Genomic DNA, 18,572 nt, shown 5'->3' with positions numbered 1-18,572 from the left:
ATACATTTCTCTCCATGCGAAGGACGGGCTCTTCTAATAATGAAAACAACCAATTAATATGAAATAAACCGGCTTCATCAAAAGTTAGAAAATGTAGTGTTCCCGTGCCTCTGGTACTGTGTACATCTTATACTGATCATGGTTAGAGGCTATCATCACAAATCTCTCTACACTTTCTCCACTTTAAATTGTGTTGATTTTCAAGGTTTAATGAACAATTCAAGAATTTCCTTCTCTTCTACATTTATATCTTATTGAAAATGTTGATCCGCACGGCGATGGTGGTGTAATGGTTAGCATAGTTGCCGTCCAAGCAGGTGATCCGCGTTCGATTCCCGGCCATCGCATATTTTGATGATGATAAATTGGTTGGCATAGAATTAGAATCGATTCAAAACAGTATTTTAATTGTAAAAGACAATAAAAAACGTTGCAAAATTTGTAATGGTATTTGGAAAGACAATATATAATGATATCAATGTGATTTTTCCTGTTGATGGAGAAATACTGAGTGTACTGATGTCAATACAGCAAACAATTATGTGTGTGAGCATTGTAAACGAAAACAACAGCATTTCCTAATCATTTTCTTCAAATTTTCAGTATTGAAACTGGAATTCTATTAGCTTCCGTACAATTGTAAGTCAACCACGTTCAACTTTTTTTTTAGAAGAAATCTAATATATAACTGCGTGCATTTTTGTTTGCTGAATTATTTTGTACTTTGCGGCATTGCCTTGCCGTTTCGTACGATTACCCCATAGGTTGGGGAATATTGTGCAAGCGCACGTTTGCATTAGATATTGCATTACACACATACACACGGTTTGAAGTTTAATGTTTTCACTTAATAGCATAAATATGAAGAAGTGCTGAGTTACAATTCATATTTTCTCAAATAAAAGTGTTCCAAATATAATGGAAATTTCTTAGCTACGCACAGTTCCCCCATTTTTACTTCTAGATCCATCTTTACCAGATTTAGAGTATTATTCCATACCAACCTTCGTAAGAATTGCGGAGCGTAACACAACGCAAGATGAGCAAAAATCAATTATAATTGCTTTGCAAATTATCGCAAACTAAAGCACAGATTTTGCTTGCATTTGATGCCAAACTGTTAGAAAATGAGATTCCTAATTGCGTAAGAAGTTTGTTGTTGTTGTGTTTATTGTGGTCTTTGATGTTGACTTTTTCGATTCGTTGGAGGATTGGGAATCACACATTCTGGACGTTCAAAAATTACAGTACTTTAGAAGCCTCTCGAGTTAGACAAACCAAATTACTCTATTTGTTGCAGGTCGGATACTTTTCTCTCCATGCGAAGAACGGGCACTTCTCTTAATGAACAAAACCAATTAATATAAAATAAACCGGGTTCATCAAAAGTTAGAAAATGTAGTGTCCTCGTGCCTGTGGTACTGCGTACATCATATATTGATCATGGTTAAAGAGGCTATCATCACAAATCTCTCTACACTTTCTCCACTTGAAATTATGTTGACTTTCAAGGTTTAGTGAACAATTCAAGAATTTCCTACTCTTCTGCATTTATATCTTATTGAAAATGTGATGCGCACGGCGATGGTGGTGTAATGGTTAGCATAGTTGCCTTCCAAGCAGTTGATCCGGGTTCGATTCCCGGCCATCGCATATTTTGATGATGATAAATTGGGTGGCATAGAATTAGAATCGATACAAAACAGTATTTTAATTGTAAAAGACACTAAAGAACGTTGCAAAATTTGTAATGGTATTTGGAAAGACAATATATAATGATATCCATGTGATTTCTGCTGTTAATGGAGGAATACTGAGTGTACTGGTGTCAATACAGCAAACAATTACGTGTGTGAGCATTGTAAACGAAAACAACAAATTTTCCTAATCATTTTCTCTCAATTTTCGGTATTGAAACTGGAATTCCATTGGCTACCGTACAATTGTAAGACAACTACGTTTTTTTTAAAAACAAAAAAATCTAATATATAATTGAGTTTATTTTTGTTTGCTGAATTTTTTATTACCTTGCGGCATTGCCTTGCCGTTTCGTATGATTACCCCATAGGTTGGGGAATTGTGTGCAAGCGCACGTTTACATTAGATATTGCATTACTCACGTACACACGGTTTTAAGTTTAGTTTTGACTTAATAGCATAAATATGAAGAAGTGCTGAGTTAGAAATCATATTTTCTCAAATAAAAGTGTTCCAAATATAATGGAAATTCCTTAGCTGCGCACAGTTTCCCCATTTTTACTTCTAGATCCATCTTTACCAGATTTAGAGCATTATTCCATACCAACCCTCGTAAGAATTGCGGAGCGTAACACAACGCAAAATGCGAAAAAATCAATTATAATTGCATTGCTAATTATCGCAAAGTAAAGCACAGTTTTTGCTTGCATTCGATGCAAAACTGTAAAAAAAAAAATGGGATTCCTAATTGCGTAAGAAGTTTGTTGTTGTTGTTGTTGTGGTCTTGATGTTGACTTTTTCGATTCATTGGAGGATTGGGAATCACACATTCTAAAGGTTAAAAAATCACAGTACTTTAGAAGCCTCTCGAGTTAGACAAACCAAATTACTCTATTTGTTGCAGGTCGGATACTCTTCTCTCCATGCGAAGGACGGGCGCTTCTAATAATGAAAACAACCAATTAATATAAAAAAACCGGCTTCATCAAAAGTTAGAAAATGTAGTGTTCCCGTGCCTCTGGTACTGCGTACATCTTATACTGATCATGAATAAAGAGGCTATAATCGCCAATCTCTCTACACTTTCTCCACTTTAAATTGTGTAGATTTTCAAGGTTTAATGAACAATTCAAGAATTTCCTTCTCTTCTGCATTTATATCTTATTGAAAATGTTGATGCGCACGGCGATGGTGGTGTAATGGTTAGCATAGTTGCCTTCCAAGCAGTTGATCCGGGGTCGATTCCCGACCATCGCATATTTTGATGATGACAAATTGGTTGGCATAGAATTAGAATCGATACAAAACAGTATTTTAATTGTAGAAGACACTAAAGAAAGTTGCAAAATTTGTAATGATATTTGGAAAGACAATGTATAATGATATCGATGTGATTTTTGCTGTTAAGGGAAGAATACTGTGTGTGCTGATGTCAATAGAGCAAACAATTACGTGTGTAAGAATTGTAAACGGAAACAACAACTTTTCCTAATCATTTTCTTTCAATTTTTAGTATTGAAACTGGAATTCCATTGGCTTCCGTCCAATTGTAAGTCAAACACCTTCAATTTTTTTTAAAAAATCTAATATATAACAGCGTGCATTGTTATTTGCTGAATTATTTATTACCTTGCGGCATTGCCTTGCCGTTTCGTATGATTACCCCATAGGTTGGGGAATTGTGTGCAAGCGCACGTTTGCATTAGATATTGCATTACTCACGTACACACGGTTTAAGTTTAATGCTTTCACTTAATAGTAAAAATATGAAGAAGCGCTGTGCTACAAATCATATTTTCTCAAATAAAATAGTGTTCCAAATACGACGTAAATTTCTTAGCTTTTCACAGTTTCCCCACTGTTCCCTCTAGATCCATCTTTACCAGATTTAGAGCATTATTCTATACCAACCTTCGTAAGAATTGCGGAGCGTAACAAAACGCAAAATGTGAAAAAATCAATTATAATTGCTTTGCCAATTATCGCAAACTAAAGCCAGATTTTGTTTGCGTTTGACGCATACCGTTACAAATGGTATTCCTAATTGTGTAAGAACTTTTTTGTTGTTGTTGTTGATGATGCTTTTCTCGATTCATTGGAGGATTGGGAATCACACATTCTGGAGATTAAAAAATTACAGTACTTTAGAAGCCTCTCGAGTTAGAGAAACCAAATTACTCTATTTGTTGCACGTCGGATATCTTCTCTGCATGCGAAGAACGGGCACCTCTATTAATGAAAACAAACAATTAATATGAAATAAACCGGCTTCATCAAAAGTTAGAAAATGTAGTGTTCCCGTGCCTCTGGTACTGCGTATATCTTATACTGATATTGGTTAAAGAGGCTATCATCACAAATCTCTCTACACTTTCTCCACTATAAATTATGTTGATTTTCAAAATTTAATGAACAATTCAAGAATTTCCTTCTCTTCTGCATTTATATCTTATTGAAAAGGTTGATCCGCACGGCGAAGGTGGTGTAATGGTTAGCATAGTTGCCTTCTAAGCAGTTGATCCGGGTTCGATTCCCGGTCCTCGCATATTTTGATGATGATAAATTGGGTGGCATAGAATTAGAATCGATACAAAACAGTATTTTGATTGTAAAAGACACTAAAGAACGTTGCAAAATTTGTAATGCTATTTGGAAAGACAATATATAATGATATCGATGTGATTTTTCCTGTTGATGGAGAAATACTGAGTGTACTGATGTCAACACAGCAAACAATTACGTGTGTGGGCATTGTAAACGAAAAAAACAGCTTTTCCTAATCATTTTCTTCAAATTTTCAGTAATGAAACTGGAATTCCATTGGCTTCCGTACAATTATAAGTCAACCACGTTCAGCTTTTTTTTAAAGAAAAAAAAATCTAATATATAACTGCATGCATTTTTATTTGCTGAATTGTTTATTACTTTTCGGCATTGCCTTGCCGTTTCGTATGATTACCCCATATGTTGGGGAATTGTGTGCAAGCGCACGTTTATATTAGATATTGCATTACTCACGTACGCACGGTTTTAAGTTTAATGCTTTCACTTAATAGCACAAATATGAAGAAGCGCTGAGCTACAAATCATATTTTCTCAAATAAATGTGTTCCAAATATGATGAAAATTTCTTAGCTGCGCACAGTTCCGCCACTTTTCCCTCTAGATCTATCTTTAGCAGATTTAGAGTATGATTCCATACCAAACTTCGTAAGAATTGCGGAGCGTAACACAACGCAAAATCTGCAAAAATCAATTATAATTGCTTTGCCAATTATCGCAAACTAAAGCACAGATTTTGCTTGTGTTTGACGCAAACCGTTACAAAATGGGATCTCTAATTGCGTAAGAAGCTTTTTTTTTGTTGCTGTTGTTGTTGTTGTTGATGATGTTTCTTTTTCGATTCATTGGGGGATTGGGAATTACACATTCTGGAGGTCCAAAAATTACAGTACTTTAGAAGCCTCTCGAGTTAGACAAACCAAATTACTCTATTTGTTGCAGGTCGGATACTCTTCTCTCCATGCGAAGAATGGGCACTTCTATTAATGAAAACAAATAATTAATATAAAATAAACCGGCTTCATCAAAAGTTAGAGAATGCAGTGTTCCCCTGCCTCTGTTACTGCGTACATCTTATACTGATCAGGGTTAAAACGGCTATCATCACAAATCTCTCTCCACTTTCTCCACTTTAAATTGTGTTGATTTTCAAGGTTTAATGAACAATTCAAGAATTTCCTTCTCTTATGCATTTATATCTCATTGAAAAGGTTAATGCGCACGGCGATGGTGGTGTAATGGTTAGCATAGTTGCCTTCCAAGCAGTTGATCCGGGTTCGATTCCCGGCCATCGCATATTTTGATGATGATAAATTAGGAGGCATAGAATTAGAATCGATACAAAACAGTATTTTAATTGTAAAAGACACTAAAGAACGTTGCAAAATTTGTAATGGTATTTGGAAAGACAAAATATAACGATATCGATGACATTTTTCCTTTTGATGGAGAAATACTGAGTGTACTGATGTCAACACAGCAAACAATTACGTGTGTGGGCATTGTAAACGAAAACAACAGCTTTTCCTAATCTTTTTCTTTCAATTTTCAGTATTGAAACTGGATTCCGTTGGTTTCCGTACAATTGTAAGTCAACCACCTTCAACTTTTTTTTTAATCTAATATATAACTGCGTGCATTTTTATTTGCTGAAGTATTTATTACCTTGCGGCATTACCTTGCCGTTTCGTATGTTTACCCCATAGGTTGGGGAATTGTGTGCAAGCGCACGTTTATATTAGATATTGCATTACTCACGTACACACGGTTTTAAGTTTAATGCTTAAACTTAATAGTATAAGTATGAAGAAGCGCTGGGGTACAAATCATATTTTCTCAAATAAAAGTGTTCCAAATATAATGGAAATTTCTTAGCTGCGCACAGTTCCCCCATTTTTACTTCTAGATCCACCTTTACCAGATTTCAAGCATTATTCCATACCAACCTTCGTAAGAATTGCGGAGTTTAACACAACGCAAGATGTGCAAAAATCAATTATAATTGCTTTGCCAATTATCGCAAAGTGAAGCACAGTTTTTGCTTGCATTCGATGCAAAACTGTAAAAAAATGGTATTCCTAATTGCGTAAGAAGTTTGGTGCTGTTGTGGTCTTTGATGTTGACTTTTTCGATTCATTGGAGGATTGGGAATAGCACATTCTGAAAGTTCAAAAATTACAGTACTTTAGAAATCTCCCGAGTTAGACAAACTAAATTACTCTATTTGTTGCAGGTCGGATACATTTCTCTCCATGCGAAGGACGGGCTCTTCTAATAATGAAAACAACCAATTAATATGAATTAAACCGGCTTCATCAAAAGTTATAAAATGTAGTGTTCCCGTGCCTCTGGTACTGTGTATCTTATACTGATCATGGTTAAAGAAGCTATCATCACAAATCTCTCTACACTTTCTCCACTTTAAATTGTGTTGATTTTCAAGGTTTAATGAACAATTCAAGAATTTCCTTCTCTTCTACATTTATATCTTATTGAAAATGTTGATCCGCACGGCGATGGTGGTGTAATGGTTAGCATAGTTGCCGTCCAAGCAGGTGATCCGCGTTCGATTCCTGGCCATCGCATATTTTGATGATGATAAATTGGTTGGCATAAAATTAGAATCGATTCAAAACAGTATTTTAATTGTAAAAGACACTAAAAAACGTTGCAAAATTTGTAATGGTATTTTGAAAGACAATATATAATGATATCAATGTGATTTTTCCTGTTGATGGAGAAATACTGAGTGTACTGATGTCAATACAGCAAACAATTATGTGTGTGAGCATTGTAAACGAAAACAACAGCTTTTCCTAATAATTTTCTTCAAATTTTCAGTATTGAAACTGGAATTCTATTAGCTTCCGTACAATTGTAAGTCAACCACGTTCAACTTTTTTTTTTTTAGAAGAAATCTAATATATAGCTGCGTGCATTTTTATTTTCTGAATTATTTTGTACTTTGCGGCATTGCCTTGCCGTTTCGTACGATTACCCCATAGGTTGGGGAATATTGTGCAAGCGCACGTTTGCATTAAATATTGCATTACACACATACACACGGTTTGAAGTTTAATGTTTTCACTTAATAGCATAAATATGAAGAAGCGCTGAGTTACAATTCATATTTTCTCAAATAAAAGTGTTCCAAATATAATGGAAATTTCTTAGCTACGCACAGTTCCCCCATTTTTACTTCTAGATCCATCTTTACCAGATTTAGAGTATTATTCCATACCAACCTTCGTAAGAATTGCGGAGCGTAAGACAACGCAAGATGAGCAAAAATCAATTATAATTGCTTTGCAAATTATCGCAAACTAAAGCACAGATTTTGCTTGCATTTGATGCCAAACTGTTAGAAAATGGGATTCCTAATTGCGTAAGAAGTTTGTTGTTGTTGTGTTTATTGTGGTCTTTGATGTTGACTTTTTCGATTCGTTGGAAGATTGGGAATCACACATTCTGGACGTTCAATAATTACAGTACTTTAGAAGCCTCTCGAGTTAGACAAACCAAATTACTCTATTTGTTGCAGGTCGGATACTTTTCTCTCCATGCGAAGAACGGGCACTTCTCTTAATGAACACAACCAACTAATATAAAATAAACCGGGATCATCAAAAGTTAGAAAATGTAGTGTCCCCGTGCCTGTGGTACTGCGTACATCATAAATTGATCATGGTTAAAGAGCCTATCATCACAAATCTCTCTACACTTTCTCCACTTGAAATTATGTTGATTTTCAAGGTTTAGTGAACAATTCAAGAATTTCCTACTCTTCTGCATTTATATCTTATTGAAAATGTGATGCGTACGGCGATGGTGGAGTAATGGTTAGCATAGTTGCCTTCCAAGCAGTTGATCCGGGTTCGATTCCCGGCCATCGCATATTTTGATGATGATAAATTCGGTGGCATAGAATTAGAATCGATACAAAACAGTATTTTAATTGTAAAAGACACTAAAGTACGTTGCAAAATTTGTAATGGTATTTGGAAAGACAATATATAATGATATCCATGTGATTTTTCCTGTTGATGGAGAAATACTGAGTGTACTGGTGTCAATACAGCAAACAATTACGTGTGTGAGCATTGTAAACGAAAACAACAAATTTTCCTAATCATTTTCTTTCAATTTTCAGTATTGAAACTGGAATTCCATTGGCTACCGTACAATTGTAAGACAGCTACGTTTTTTTTAAAACAAAAAAAATCTAATATATAACTGCGTGCATTTTTATTTGCTGAATTTTTTATTACCTTGCGGCATTGCCTTGCCGTTTCGTATGATTACCCCATAGGTTGGGGAATTGTGTGCAAGCGCACGTTTACATTAGATATTGCATTACACACATAGACACGGTTTGAAGTTTAATGTTTTCACTTAATAGCATAAATATGAAGAAGTGCTGAGTTAGAAATCATATTTTCTCAAATAAAAGTGTTCCAAATATAATGGAAATGCCTTAGCTGCGCACAGTTCCCCCATTTTTACTTCTAGATCCATCTTTACCAGATTTAGAGCATTATTCCATACCAACCTTCGTAAGAATTGCGGAGCGTAACACAACGCAAGATATGCAAAAATCAATTATAATTGCTTTGCCAATTATCGCAAACTAAAGCACAGATTTTGCTTGCATTCGATGCAAAACTGTAAAAAAAATGGGATTCCTAATTGCGTAAGAAGTTTGTTGTTGTTGTTGTTGTGGTCTTGATGTTGACTTTTTCGATTCATTGGAGGATTGGGAATCAAACATTCTAAAGGTTCAAAAATCACAGTACTTTAGAAGCCTCTCGAGTTAGACAAACCAAATTAACCTATATGTTGCAGGTCGGATACTCTTCTCTCCATGCGAAGGACGGGCGCTTCTAATAATGAAACCAACCAATTAATATAAAAAAAACCGGCTTCATCAAAAGTTAGAAAATGTAGTGTTCCCGTGCCTCTGGTACTTCGTACATCTTATACTGATCATGGTTAAAGAGGCTATCATCGCAAATCTCTCTACACTTTCTCCACTTTAAATTGTGTTGATTTTCAAGGTTTAATGAACAATTCAAGAATTTCCTTCTCTTCTACATTTATATCTTATTGAAAATGTTGATGCGCACGGCGATGGTGGTGTAATGGTTAGCATAGTTGCCTTCCAAGCAGTTGATCCGGGTTCGATTCCCGACAATCGCATATTTTGATGATGACAAATTGGTTGGCATAGAATTAGAATCGATACAAAACAGTATTTTAATTGTAGAAGACACTAAAGAAAGTTGCAAAATTTGTAATGATATTTGGAAAGACAATGTATAATGATATCGATGTGATTTTTGCTGTTAATGGAGGAATACTGTGTGTACTGATGTCAATAGAGCAAACAATTACGTGTGTAAGCATTGTAAACGGAAACAACAACTTTTCCTAATCATTTTCTTTCAATTTTTAGTATTGAAACTGGAATTCCATTGGCTTCCGTCCAATTGTAAGTCAAACACCTTCAATTTTTTTTAAAAAATCTAATATATAACTGCGTGCATTTTTATTTGCTGAATTATTTATTACCTTGCGGCATTGCCTTGCCGTTTCGTATGATTACCCCATAGGTTGGGGAATTGTGTGCAAGCGCACGTTTGCATTAGATATTGCTTTACTCACGTACACACGGCTTGCAGTTTAATGCTTTCATTTAATAGTAAAAATATGAAGAAGCGCTGTGCTACAAATCATATTTTCTCAAATAAAATAGTGTTCCAAATACGATGTAAATTTCTTAGCTTTTCACAGTTTCCCCACTGTTCCCTCTAGATCCATCTTTACCAGATTTAGAGCATTATTCTATACCAATCCTCGTAAGAATTGCGGAGCGTAACAAAACGCAAAATGTGAAAAAATCAATTATAATTGCTTTGCCAATTATCGCAAACTAAAGCCAGATTTTGTTTGCGTTTGATGCATACCGTTACAAAATGGTATTCCTAATTGTGTAAGAACTTTTTTGTTGTTGTTGTTGATGATGCTTTTCTCGATTCATTGGAGGATTGGGAATCACACATTCTGGAGATTAAAAAATTACAGTACTTTAGAAGCCTCTCGAGTTAGACAAACCAAATTACTCTATTTGTTGCACGTCGGATATCTTCTCTGCATGCGAAGAACGGGCACCTCTATTAATGAAAACAAACAATTAGTATGTAATAAACCGGCTTCATCAAATGTTAGAAAATGTAGTGTTTCCGTGCCTCTGGTACTGCGTATATCTTATACTGATCATGGTTAAAGAGGCTATCATCACAAATCTCTCTACACTTTCTCCACTATAAATTATGTTGATTTTCAAGGTTTAATGAACAATTCAAGAATTTCCTTCTCTTCTGCATTTATATCTTATTGAAAAAGTTGATCCGCACGGCGATGGTGGTGTAATGGTTAGTATAGTTGCCTTCCAAGCAGTTGATCCGGGTTCGATTCCCGGACATCGCATATTTTGATGATGATAAATTGGGTGGCATAGAATTAGAGTCGACACAAAACAGTATTTTGATTGTAAAAGACACTAAAGAACGTTGCAAAATTTGTAATGCTATTTGGAAAGACAATATATAATGATATCGATGTGATTTTTCCTGTTGATGGAGAAATACTGAGTGTACTGATGTCAATACAGCAAACAATTATGTTTGTGAGCATTGTAAACGAAAACAACAGCTTTTCCTAATCATTTTCTTCAAATTTTCAGTATTGAAACTGGAATTCCATTAGCTTCCGTACAATTGTAAATCAACCACGTTCAGCTTTTTTTTTAAAGAAAAGAAATCTAATATATAACTGCGTGCATTTTTATTTGCTGAATTATTTATTACTTTTCGGCATTGCCTCGCCGCTTCGTATGATTACCCCATAGGTTGGGGAATTGTGTGCAAGCGCACGTTTCCACTAGATATTGCATTACTCACGTACACACGGTTTTAAGTTTAATGCTTTCACTTAATAGCATAAATATGAAGAAGCGTTGAGCTACAAATCATATATTCTCAAATAAATGTGTTCCAAATATGATGGAAATTTCTTAGCTGCGCACAGTTCCGCCACTTTTCCCTCTAGATCCATCTTTAGCAGATTTAGAGTATTATTCCATACCAAGCTTCCTAAGAATTGCGGAGCGTAACGCAACGCAAAATCTGCAAAAATCAATTATAATTGCTTTGCCAATTATCGCAAACTAAAGCAGAGATTTTGCTTGTGTTTGACGCAAACCGTTACAAAATGGGATCTCTAATTGCGTAAGAAGCTTTTTTGTTGTTGTTGTTGTTGTTGATGATGATGATGTTTCTTTTTAGATTCATTGGGGGATTGGGAATTACACATTCTGGAGGTCCAAAAATTACAGTACTTTAGAAGCCTCTCGAGTTAGACAAACCAAATTACTCTATTTGTTGCAGGTCGGATACTCTTCTCTCCATGCGAAGAACGGGCACTTCTATTAAAGAAAATAAACAATTAATATAAAATAAACCGGCTTCATCAAAAGTTAGAGAATGCAGTGTTCCCGTGCCTCTGTTACTGCGTACATCTTATACTGATCAGGGTTAAAACGGCTATCATCACAAATCTCTCTCCACTTTCTCCACTTTAAAATGTGTTGATTTTCAAGGTGTAATGAACAATTCAAGAATTTTCTTCTCTTTTTGCATTTATATCTTATTGAAAAGGTTAAGGTGCGCGGTGATGGTGGTGTAATGGCTAGCATAGTTGCCTTCCAAGCAGTTGATCCGGGTTCGATTCCCGGCCATCGCATATTTTGATGATGATAAATTGGGTGGCATAGAATTAGAATCGATACAAAACAGTATTTTAATTGTAAAAGACAATAAAAAACGTTGCAAAATTTGTAATGATATTTGGAAAGTCAATGTATAATGATATCGATGTGATTTTTGCTGTTAATGGAGGAATACTGTTTGTACTGATGTCAATACACCAAACAATTACGTGTGTAAGCATTGTAAACGAAAACAACAAATTTTCCTAATCATTTTCTTTCAATTTTCAGTATTGAAACTGGATTCCTTTGGTTTCCGTACAATTGTAAGTCAACCACCTTCAACTTTTTTTTTAATCTAATATATAAATGCGTGCATTTTTATTTGCTGAAGTATTTATTACCTTGCGGCATTGCCTTGCCGTTTCGTATGTTTACCCCATAGGTTGGGGAATTGTGTGCAAGCGCACGTTTATATTAGATATTGCATTACTCACGTACACACGGTTTTAAGTTTAATGCTTTAACTTAATAGTATAAGTATGAAGAAACGCTGGGCTACAAATCATATTTTCTCAAATAAAAGTGTTCCAAATATAATTAAAATTTCTTACCAGCGCACAGTTCCCCGTTTTTTAATTCTAGATCCATCTTTACCAGATTTAGAGCATTATTCCATACCAACATTCCCAGGAATTGCGGAGCGTAACACAACGCAAGATGTGCAAAAATCAATTATAATTTCTTTCCCAATTATGGCAAATTAAGCACAGTTTTTGCTTGCATTTGATGCAAAACTAATAGAAAATGGGATTCCTAATTGCGTAAGAAGTTTGTTGTTGTTGTTTTTATTGTGGTCTTTGATGTTGACTTTTTCGATTCATTGGAGGATTGGGAATCACACATTCTGGAGGTTCAAAAATTACAGTACTTTAGAAGCCTCTCGAGTTAGACAAACCAAATTACTCTATTTGTTGCAGGTCGGATACTTTTCTCTCCATGCGAAGAACGGGCACTTCTCTTAATGAAAACAACCAATTAATATAAAATAAACCGGCTTCATCAAAAGTTAGAGAATGTAGTGTCCCCGTGCCTCTGGTACTGCGTACATCTTATACTGATCATGGTTAAAGAGGCTATCATCACAAATCTCTCTATACTTTCTCAGCTTGAAATTATGTTGATTTTCACGGTTTAATGAAAAATTCAAGAATTTCCTTCTCTTCTGCATTTATATCTTATTGAAAATGTTGATGCGTACGGCGATGGTGGTGTAATGGTTAGCATGGTTGCCTTCCAAGCAGTTGATCCGGGTTCAATTCCCGGACATCGCATATTTTGATGATGATAAATTCGGTGGCATAGAATTATTATCGATACAAAACAGTATTTTAATTGTAAAAGACACTAAAGGCGTTGCAAAATTTGTAATGGTATTTGGAAAGACAATATATAATGATATCGATGTGATTTTTCCTGTTGATGGAGAAATACTGAGTGTACTGATGTCAATACAGCAAACAATTATGTGTGTGAGCATTGTAAACGAAAACAACAACTTTTCCTAATCATTTTCTTCACATTTTAGTATTGAAACTGGAATTCTATTAGCTTCCGTACAATTGTAAGTCAACCACGTTCAACTTTTTTTTTCTAGAAGAAATCTAATATATAGCTGCGTGCATTTTTATTTTCTGAATTATTTTGTACTTTGCGGCATTGCCTTGCCGTTTCGTACGATTACCCCATACGTTGGGGAATATTGTGCAAGCGCACGTTTGCATTAAATATTGCATTACACACATACACACGGTTTGAAGTTTAATGTTTTCACTTAATAGCATAAATATGAAGAAGTGCTGAGTTACAAATCATATTTCCTCAAATAAAAGTGTTCCAAATATAATGGAAATTTCCTAGCTACGCTCAGTTCCCCCATTTTTCCTTCTAGATCCATCTTTACCCGATTTAGAGCATTATTCCATACCAACCTTCGTAAGAATTGCGGAGCGTAACACAACGCAAGATGAGCAAAAATCAATTATAATTGCTTTGCCAATTATCGCAAACTAAAGCACAGATTTTGCTTGCATTTGATGCCAAACTAATAGAAAATGGGATTCCTAATTGCGTAAGAAGTTTGTTGTTGTTGTTTTTATTGTGGTCTTTGATGTTGACTTTTTCGATTCATTGGAGGATTGGGAATCAAACATTCTGGAGATTAAAAAATTACAGTACTTTAGAAGCCTCTCGAGTTAGACAAACCAAATTACTCTATTAGTTGCAGGTCGGATACTTTTCTCTCCATGCGAAGAACGGGCTCTTCTCTTAATGAAAACAACCAATTAATATAAAATAAACCGGCTTCATCAAAAGTTAGAGAATGTAGTGTCCCCGTGCCTCTGGTACTGCGTACATCTTATACTGATCATGGTTAAAGAGGCTATCATCACAAATCTCTCTACACTTTCTCCACTTTAAATTATGTTGATTTTCACGGTTTAATGAACAATTCAAGAATTTCCTTCTCTTCTGCATTTATATCTTATTGAAAATGTTGATGCGTACGGCGATGGTGGTGTAATGATTAGCATGGTTGCCTTCCAAGCAGTTGATCCGGGTTCAATTCCCGGACATCGCATATTTTGATGATGATAAATTCGGTGGCATAGAATTAGAATCGATACAAAACAGTATTTTAATTGTAAAAGACACTAAAGAACGTTGAAAAATTTGTAATGGTATTTGGAAAGACAATATATAATGATATCGATGTGATTTTTCCTGTTGATGGAGAAATACTGAGTGTACTGGTGTCAATACAGCAAACAATTACGTGTGTGAGCATTGTAAACGAAAACAACAAATTTTCCTAATCATTTTCTTTCAGTTTTCAGTATTGAAACTGGAATTCCATTGGCTACCGTACAATTGTAAGACAACTACGTTTTTTTTAAAACAAAAAATCTAATATATAACTGCGTGCAATTTTATTTGCTTAATAATATATTACCTTGCGGCATTGCCCTTCCGTTTCGTATGATTACCCTATAGGTTGGGTAATTGTGTGCAAGCGCACGTTTGCATTAGATATTGCATTACTCACGTACACACGGCTTGCAGTTTAATATTTTCACTTAATAGCATAAATATGAAGAAGTGCTGAGTTACAAATCATATTTTCTCAAATAAAAGTGTTCCAAATATAATGGAAATTCCTTAGCTTCGCACAGTTCCCCCATTTTTACCTCTAGATCCATCTTTACCAGATTTAGAGCGTTATTCCATACCAACCTTCGTAAGAATTGCGGAGCGTAACACAACGCAAGATATGCAAAAATCAATTATATTTGCTTTGCCAATTATCGCAAACTAAAGCACAGATTTTGCTTGCATTCGATGCAAAACTGTAAAAAAAAATGGGATTCCTAATTGCGTAAGAAGTTTGTTGTTGTTGTTGTTGTGGTCTTGATGTTGACTTTTTCGATTCATTGGAGGATTAAGAATCACACATTCTAAAGGTTCAAAAATTACAGCCCTTTAGAAGCCTCTCGAGTTAAACAAACCAAATTACTCTATTTGTTGCAGGTCGGATACTCTTCTCTCTATGCGAAGGACGGGCGCTTTTAATAATGAAAACAACCAATTAATATAAAATAAACCGGCTTCATCAAAAGTTAGAAAATGTAGTGTTCCCTTGCCTGTGGTATTGCGTACATCTTACACTGAGCATGGTTAAAGAGGCTATCATCGCAAATCTCCCTACACTTTCTCCACTTTAAATTTTGTTGATTTTCAAGGTTTAATGAACAATTCAAAATTTCCTTCTCTTCTGCATTTATATCTTATTGAAAATGCTGATGCGCACGGCGGTGGTGATGTAATGGTTAGCATAGTTGCCTTCCAAGCAGTTGAGCCGGGTTCGATTCCCGACCATCGCATATTTTGATGATGACAAATTGGGTGGCATAGAATTAGAATCGGTAAAAAACAGTATTTTAATTGTAGAAGACACTAAAGAAAGTTGCAAAATTTTAATGATATTTGGAAAGACAATGTATAATGATATCGATGTGATTTTTGCTGTTAATGGAGGAATACTGTGTGTACTAATGTCAATAGAGCAAACACTTACGTGTGTAAGCATTGTAAACGGAAACAACAACATTTCCTATTCATTTTCTTTCAATTTTCAGTATTGAAACTTTAATTCCATTGGCTTCCGTCCAATTGTAAGTCAAACACCTTCAAAAAAATGTTTTTTAAATCTAATATATAACTGCGTGCATTTTTATTTGCTGAATTATTTATTACCTTGCGGCATTGCCTTGCCGTTTCGTATGATTACCCCGTAGGTTGGGGAATTGTGTGCAATCGCACGTTTGCATTAGATATTGCATTACTCACGTACACACGGTCTAAGTTTAATGCTTTCACTTAATAGTAAAAATATGAAGAAGCGCTGTGCTACAAATCATATTTTCTCAAATAAAATAGTGTTCCAAATACGATGTAAATTTCTTAGCTTTTCACAGTTTCCCCGCTTTTCCCTCTAGATCCATTTTTACCAGATTTAGAGCATTATTCTATACCAAGCCTGGTAAGAATTGCGGAGCGTAACAAAACGCAAGATGTGAAAAAATTATTTATAATTGCTTTGCCAATTGTCGCAAACTAAAGCCAGATTTTGCTTGCGTTTGACGCATACCGTTACAAAATGGGATCTCTAATTGCTTAAGAAGCTTTTTTTTTTGTTGTTGTTGTTGATGATGATGTTTCTTTTTCGATTCATTGGAGGATTGGGAATTACACATTCTGGAGGTCCAAAAATTACAGTACTTTAGAAGCCTCTCGAGTTAGACAAACCAAATTACTCTATTTGTTGCAGGTCGGATACTCTTCTCTCCATGCGAAGAACTGGCACTTCTATTAATGAAAAGAACCAATTATTATAAAATAAAGCGGCTTCATCAAAAGTTAGAGAATGCAGTGTTCCCGTGCCTCTGTTACTGCGTACATCTTATACTGATCAGGGTTAAAACGGCTATCATCACAAATCTCTCTCCACTTTTTCCAATTTAAATTATGTTGATTTTCACGGTTTAATGAACAATTCAAAATTTCCTTCTCTTCTGCATTTATATCTTATTGAAAATGTTGATGCGCACAGCGATGGTGGTGTAATGGTTAACATAGTTGCCTTCCAAGCAGTTGATCCAGGTTTGATTCCCGGCCATCGCATATTTTGATGATGATAAATTGGGTGGCATAGAATTAGAATCGATACAAAACAGTATTTTAATTGTAAAAGACACTAAAGAACGTTGCAAAATTTCTAATGGTATTTGGAAAGACAATATATAATGTTATCGATGTGATTTTTCCTGTTGATGGAGAAATACTGAGTGTACTGATGTCAATACAGCAAACAATTACGTGTGTGAGCATTGTAAACGAAAACAACAGCTTTTCCTAATCATTTTTTTCAAATTTTCAGTATTGAAACTGGAATTCCATTGGCTTCCGTACAATTGTAAGTCAACCACGTTCAGCTTTTTTTTTAAAAAAAATCTAATATATAACTGCGTGCATTTTTATTTGCTGAATTATTTATTACTTTTCGGCATTGCCTTGCCGTTTCGTATGATTACCCCATATGTTGGGGAATTGTGTGCAAGCGCACGTTTATATTAGATATTGCATTACTCACGTACGCACGGTTTTAAGTTTAATGTTTTCACTTAATAGCATAAATATGAAGAAGCGCTGAGCTACAAATCATATTTTCTCAAATAAAAGTGTTCCAAATATGATGGAAATTTCTTAGCTGCGCAAAGTTCCGCCACTTTTCCCTCTAGATCCATCTTTAGCAGATTTAGAGTATTATTCCATACCAACCTTCGTAAGAATTGCGAAGCGTAACACAACGCAAAATGTGCAAAAATCAATTATAATTGCTTTGCCAATTATCGCAAACTAAAGCAGAGATTTTGCTTGTGTTTGACTCAAACCGTTACAATATGGGATACTAATTGCGTAAGAAGCTTTTTTGTTGTTGTTGTTTTTGATGATGATGATGTTTCTTTTTAGATTCATTGGGGGATTGGGAATCACACATTCTGGAAGTTCAAAAATTACAGTACTTTAGAAGCCTCTCGAGTTAGACAAACCAAATTACTCTATTTGTTGCAGGTCGGATACTCTTGTCTCCATGCGAAGAACGGGCACTTCTGTTAATGAAAAGAACCAATTAATACAAAATAAACCGGCTTCATCAAAAGTTAGAGAATGCAGTGTTCCCGTGCCTCAGTTACTGCGTACATCTTGTACTGATAATGGTTAAAGCGGCTGCCATCACAAATTTTTCTACACTTTCTCCACTTGAAATTATGCTAATTGTCATGGTTGAATGAACAATTCAAGAATTGCCTTCTCTTTTGTATTTATATCTTATTCAAAATGTTGATACGCACATGGATGGTGGTGTAATGGTTAGCATAGTTGCCTTGCAAGCAGTTGATCCGGGTTCGATTCCCGGCCATCGCAT

At 35.1% G+C, this 18,572-nt stretch overlaps 9 non-coding genes across 9 annotated transcripts; all 9 read left to right on the top strand.

Annotated features, from left to right (window-relative positions):
• The first annotated feature begins 1,581 nt into the window (after window positions 1-1,581).
• TRNAG-UCC (transfer RNA glycine (anticodon UCC)) lies at window positions 1,582-1,653 on the top strand. Its single transcript has one exon. It is a non-coding gene; the product is annotated as a tRNA-Gly (tRNA).
• Window positions 1,654-4,171: 2,518 nt separating this feature from the next.
• TRNAR-UCU (transfer RNA arginine (anticodon UCU)) lies at window positions 4,172-4,243 on the top strand. Its single transcript has one exon. It is a non-coding gene; the product is annotated as a tRNA-Arg (tRNA).
• A 1,241-nt stretch (window positions 4,244-5,484) lies between these two features.
• TRNAG-UCC (transfer RNA glycine (anticodon UCC)) lies at window positions 5,485-5,556 on the top strand. Its single transcript has one exon. It is a non-coding gene; the product is annotated as a tRNA-Gly (tRNA).
• A 2,526-nt stretch (window positions 5,557-8,082) lies between these two features.
• Window positions 8,083-8,154, top strand: TRNAG-UCC (transfer RNA glycine (anticodon UCC)). Its single transcript has one exon. It is a non-coding gene; the product is annotated as a tRNA-Gly (tRNA).
• Window positions 8,155-10,674: 2,520 nt separating this feature from the next.
• Window positions 10,675-10,746, top strand: TRNAG-UCC (transfer RNA glycine (anticodon UCC)). The gene has a single exon. It is a non-coding gene; the product is annotated as a tRNA-Gly (tRNA).
• Window positions 10,747-11,988: 1,242 nt separating this feature from the next.
• On the top strand, window positions 11,989-12,060 carry TRNAG-UCC (transfer RNA glycine (anticodon UCC)). Its single transcript has one exon. It is a non-coding gene; the product is annotated as a tRNA-Gly (tRNA).
• Window positions 12,061-13,287: 1,227 nt separating this feature from the next.
• On the top strand, window positions 13,288-13,359 carry TRNAG-UCC (transfer RNA glycine (anticodon UCC)). Its single transcript has one exon. It is a non-coding gene; the product is annotated as a tRNA-Gly (tRNA).
• Window positions 13,360-15,894: 2,535 nt separating this feature from the next.
• TRNAG-UCC (transfer RNA glycine (anticodon UCC)) lies at window positions 15,895-15,966 on the top strand. Its single transcript has one exon. It is a non-coding gene; the product is annotated as a tRNA-Gly (tRNA).
• A 2,533-nt stretch (window positions 15,967-18,499) lies between these two features.
• TRNAA-UGC (transfer RNA alanine (anticodon UGC)) lies at window positions 18,500-18,572 on the top strand. The gene has a single exon. It is a non-coding gene; the product is annotated as a tRNA-Ala (tRNA).

The sequence above is a fragment of the Thermobia domestica genome, chromosome 10 (genome assembly GCF_964235325.1).
Source record: "Thermobia domestica chromosome 10, izTheDome1.hap1.1, whole genome shotgun sequence".
In the NCBI taxonomy this organism is placed as follows: Eukaryota; Metazoa; Arthropoda; class Insecta; order Zygentoma; family Lepismatidae; genus Thermobia; species Thermobia domestica.
Note: the sequence above shows the minus strand (reverse complement) of the source record. Positions and strands in the feature narration are given on the sequence as shown.